The sequence below is a fragment of the Lethenteron reissneri genome, chromosome 31 (assembly GCF_015708825.2).
Source record: "Lethenteron reissneri isolate LAM-NWPU_2019-01 chromosome 31, ASM1570882v1, whole genome shotgun sequence".
Lineage (NCBI taxonomy): Eukaryota > Metazoa > Chordata > Hyperoartia > Petromyzontiformes > Petromyzontidae > Lethenteron > Lethenteron reissneri.
Genome location: NC_083809.1, coordinates 12,971,887 through 12,977,457, shown reverse-complemented (window position 1 = coordinate 12,977,457; position 5,571 = coordinate 12,971,887).

Genomic DNA, 5,571 nt, shown 5'->3' with positions numbered 1-5,571 from the left:
ATTAGTACACTTGAATCAGCTTGCTCTAAGTAGTGTGAAAGATATCTCATTTACTATTAGGTAACTAATTATAGTGTGTGTTTTGGATTTGAGTATTTTAGACATGCTGGGGGAAGCAGTGATTTAATATTTTTTTTAATTACTGCACAGGATCAAAATATGATTGCAATGCAGATGAATTCTGCAACTAGTATAGATTCCATTCCATCAAGGTTTCTGCGGAATGCCTTTAGTTGTCTATATAAATGTTCAGTTCTGAGTAACGTTGGACCCATTTCAAATCTTTATTTTCAAGCTAAGGTCCTTGAAAAAGCAGTGTGGAACAAACTCATCGGGCTCCTGAATACTAATACAATCTTAGAAAAGCTTCAATCATAATTTCATTTCAATGACTGCATAAAAACTGTCCTGGCAAAATTAACCAATGCTTCATTGCAGAGGGCACACTCAAATGCTTTATGCATTTTGGTTCTGCTGGAACATAGTGCAGCTTTTGCTATAGTGGATCACTCGTTTTAATTGACCTTCTCGACACGATGAGATAGTTTGGCTGGTAATGTATTAATTTATTTTATATCTTACCTTTGAAACGGACGATTTTACTTTTTCGCTGTAGGAGTCAGTGTCAGGTTTAGCAAATATTACCTGTAGTGTTCCTCAAAGTCCGATTCTTGGTCCAATATTCTTTTCTTTAAACATTATTGACAACAAAATCTGGATGTCCCAAAATTACCTGCAATTCAACTCCGATAATATTTAAGTTTTGTTAGTAGGTTCTCAGCACCAACTTAATGTGTAAAATATAGATTTGAGTAACTTTAATTCGAATAGAAATATCTGAAGTGAGAAATATGGGTGTTATCTTTGACTCTGCTTTAAGTTATGAGGCACACAGAACAAATATTACAAACGTGTATTTCTATCATCGAAGAAATATTATCAATATTAGACAATTTATGTAATTCACGATGCCAAGTAAATATCCCATGCATGTATTTCATTTAGACAAGACTATAGTGATGCTTTCTCTGTCAAGCCTTATCATGGCTATAGTTTGTGCTATGCTGCAAGGGTTCTCACTGGAACAAAATAAATGACATGAGACTTATTTGCTGACATGTCCGAAGTGGCTTCTAGTGGAATATATAATTTATCATAACATTGTATTACTGATAGCACAACATAAATATTTTCAGTAAATGAGAAAATATTTTGTGGATATGATCATTCATGGGGCTGCAGGATGGATATGCGCATTTTCTTGATGCCATAGCAACTCTCAACACGGCTAATTCACGAGATTTCCAGTCAGTTTGACAGGATTTAATGATGTAAATATAGCATATATTTTAGTGCCCTGTGAGAAACATTATTATACATTTACATGCAGTAATCTAAGTTGGTCTCTAGTTCTAGTAACATTCCACTGAAAACGTACAACTTTAGGACTTAGTCAACAAGGCGTAGATAATGTGGAAAACATGTTGTGAGTGACTGTACCTGGGCGTAACGCTCGCTGTTCTTGCTTTCAGTCTGCGAATTCATTCCCATTGTTTATATACGTTTACAAGAAACCCGTTTCCAGGGCAACATAACACAACACAATGTTGCGTGACAATACAACTGATGGCTTTGAATAAGTCAGCTGAATACGCGCAACACGTGTCTGTACTTGCTAGTAACAAGGCAATGGTTGGTGAGCTTTAATTGCTGTGGGATTATATTCAAGAATTGGGAAAATACTTCCTTAAAACGCGACGGCTATTTTAGAACAAACATGTTCGGACCTGCCTTTGTTATTTTAGCAGCAACATATAGATATATATAAACTGTTTCACAAATTTATATATGTCTGTCATCCAGTCAGTCATTCTTCATGCTCATCATCATACATTGTCTATCCACTGCTGGATGACGGCCATCCCATGCCTGACAACTCACGGTCGTGTGATCCCGTGCACATGTCACCTGACTCAAACAGATTAATTTATAGTCCCGAGAAAAAGTTTGTGACCCGCTTTTGATTTTCACACGTGGTTTTTTTAGTAACTGCAGCTACATACTATTAGCATTTCTTCCCTTTGTTAATGCTACCCCCATCCCCTCCCTTTGATGCTACTAATCCTGCATAATGCACGGGCATAATATGACTTTGAAACTCCTCCTACGCATTTCCCATAAATATGCAAAATTCCGCTTGATATGCAAATTATTTTGTCAAGGCGCTCTTCTTCCACCCCTCCAACCCAGCATAAATATACGCACCAAGCTTGGTGGTGTTTCATTCTTCACCTGAGGACGGCTGCTTGCGTTGTGGCCGAAACGTCGTGAGAATTATTTTATTATGTTTAATTTTTATTATTTTATTACTTCCCTTCTACGTGACTTTACCGAAAGAACCAAGAAGATGAATCCCTGCAGTCACGAAAGCTTTAAATCGAAATTTACTCATTGTTTATTTAATTCTTACATCGTTTTGTTTCAAAAGACATGGAATTGGTTCATATAAACCCCATTGCATATTTAAGAAAAGACCGGTTTTGATTCAAGAAGGCTTTCATTGGGGTTCACAAACTTTTTCTCGGCACTGTAACTCATATCACCATCTTTGTGGTGATTTGTCATCTTCGGTGCATTTTCGTCTCTTGTCTTGTCCATTGGCCATTATTCCTTCTATCCCATCAGAACCTGCCGCCTTTCCAGTTGGGGACACTGCCATGGCTTCCTGGAATTCCTAGATGGTGATTGGCCTACTCAGCTCTGTGCCTAAGTCTGGGAACAGATTGATAAGGGACATTTTGGCTAAAAAAGTATAAATATCCTCTTCTGATGGGGATTCAGAGGTATACAGGATTTCATAGCATTTCTTAAAACGTGTATTTATCTGTCCACACCTGGTTGTAGGCGGATCATTCCCACTTCGGATAGATGCAATGTAAGAGTGGTGTCACCGGTATTTGACCATCCTTGCTAATAGTCTGGCAATGGTTAAGGAGGGGTTGTGGAAAGACAGTCTCGTTCTTCTGAAGAGTAAGCACGTTTGGTCATTTAACAACCTTCCCAGCTCCACTTTCATGCCGTCTATTTTCTTCAGGGTCTCCGGGCACTAAGTTTATTCATGACTCTCATGGAAACTGACAAGGCTCTCCTCCAGTTGCGGTTGCTTTTCCCGAAATTTTCTGTGCCTATGGGCTCTCTTTTTTTTATCAGCGTGCCCCTGATATATGCTTTATGTGCCAAATTATTTGAGGAGAGGAGAAAGGGTGGATTTAGGGTCCTCCAGGGAATGATCAACTGGTATAGTGACTTTATTTCGGATAAATGGAGTCTCTGTGTGGCATTCTGGTTCGAGGTGGACGCATGTGATATGTCGCCAGTGGAGTCTTGGAACAGATTCTAGTCCACTCCCACAATGATCTCCTCAATCATTTTCTTGATCAGGGATTCAATAGCGGAGAATTGTTTCAAATTGATAGGGGTGGATTGTACACACTCAACAGTGCGATCTCACTACCTTGGCGTTTTCCTACGAGAAAAGAAAGTATTTACCTTGGGGGTCGAAAGTGTCTGGGGCGTTATTAATAAAAACTAAATTAAAATCGCTATGCCTCTACTACTAGAAGTATATGCAGCATGAAAAACATGTCCAACCCAGTTCCTTTAAAGTTTTGAGGCTTCTGATCGTGAGAGGTGCGTTTTTTGTAGGAGAGCGATATCTGCCCTATGTTTGCTCAGGAAGGAAAGGGTGCATTGCCTCTTAATGGGGTGATTTAGGCCGTTAACATTGAGGGAGATTGTTTAAGTTGACCACCGACTAGGAAGCAGTCGTGGTTGTCCAAGGGTGGGAGAGGGGTACTGGGCCCATGGCATCAGCAATTTTTATTGAGTGCAGACCAGGCAAGAGGGAGGTACACGTGATGATAATTTGTTGCTGCATAGGGGGAAATCAGGGAAAGGACAACCCACGTAACATAACTAAAAAATGTTCCATGGGCTCAATCCTGGGGGGGAGGGGGGATGGTGTGATGACCACTCCCCACCCTCCTTGCAGCAGATTGTTAATCGCGACCCCTAAATTTTCTACAATTACACACTCCCTTTTTATATATTCCGCGACGCCACCGTTCCCCTTGACTGTATGATATGTTCCCTCCCTTGCCCTGCCCACCCCCTCCTCACCATCCCCCCTCCGTATTACTCTCCTCTTCATCTTTTTTTTCATCCTCACCGGACATCCATCATTTTGTACTCGCCTATCCCACCTCACCTTCTTGTTTTCTCTCCCCCTTACTCCTTTGGCAGAACCCGCTTCAAGGCACCGATGGCTCCTATTGGGGGCCCTTGCCCCAGGAAAAGGCTCCCCATTACCCATCCACCCGGGACCTCACGCCTCCTTCCTACACGCTGCCTCCCTAATCCTACACATACCCCGCCTTCCTCCGACCTTCCAGAGCACTGACTGCGCTTTGCTGGAGAATACACGGACACGGCGTGGTCTCAAGACCACTCGAAAATCAGCCGCCCAGAGTCTTTAGATTGGGAGACACTCATGTGCTGGCGCGAGGGCAGTTGCTCCGCGCATGCCCCCTTCCGACAACCTGTGCAGGTGCAGAGTCGCGGAGTGGCGGAGCCCATTTGCTCTACTATGCAAGACCCTTGAACGTGGAATATCTCCTCCCACCCATGCCTCCGCGCATCCTACAAGGGTAGAATGGGGCACAAGGAATTTTGCCAGCTTCCCCCATCGTCGGACACGGAATCGGATTGGGAGTGAATGAGTCTGTGTGGCACTTGCATTTGTTTGACCGCCCCCCGCTCTCTCCTCCTCCCCTCTTTTCTCTCTTTACTCTTCCCCTCTCCTTTAACCTCTCTTCGCCCTCCCCATTCTCTTCTGTCAACTCCATCCCTCTTTTCCCATTATCCTTATGTTATTTGTGAATAGGTTGTTTAAAAACAATTGTTTGTTGCATTAAGTGGATATATTCGTTATTGAAATGCAAAGATTGTTCTGCTTGATATCGCGGGTCAATAGTTAAACATAAATAAGGTCCGCTTCGATTGCTGCACTTTGGTCTCATCGGAAGTCCATGGTTGATTATGTGTTTTGGCTTGGTCTTTATACCACAGGTGTTTTTTGGTTGTGTTCCCCCTAGTCTTTATTGTGTTGGTTGTCTTTTCCCTGCTTCCTCCCCCTGCGGCAATTATTGTACGGGTCATGCTCCCTCCACACCCTGAGGCCACTCCTGATGAAAATATTTGATTCCACGGGTCTGATCCCTCTCTCCTGACCTCAGACAACTGCAGCAGACCCCCTGTCGGTGGTTAAATTAAATGTAATTTCTCTGAACGTGGATGGACTGATTTACACTATTAAGAGACAGCCTACTCTTTCATTTTTAAATTGGCACAAGGTAGATATTGCGCTTCTGCAAGAAACACATCTTTCCCAGCCAGAGGCCAATACATCTAGAAGGAAGTGAGTGGGCCAGGTATTTCACGCAGTGTGCAGGTGATCCCCGACTTACAACGGCTCGAAGTGCAACCCTTTGCGTTTACGACCTTTCTTATAGG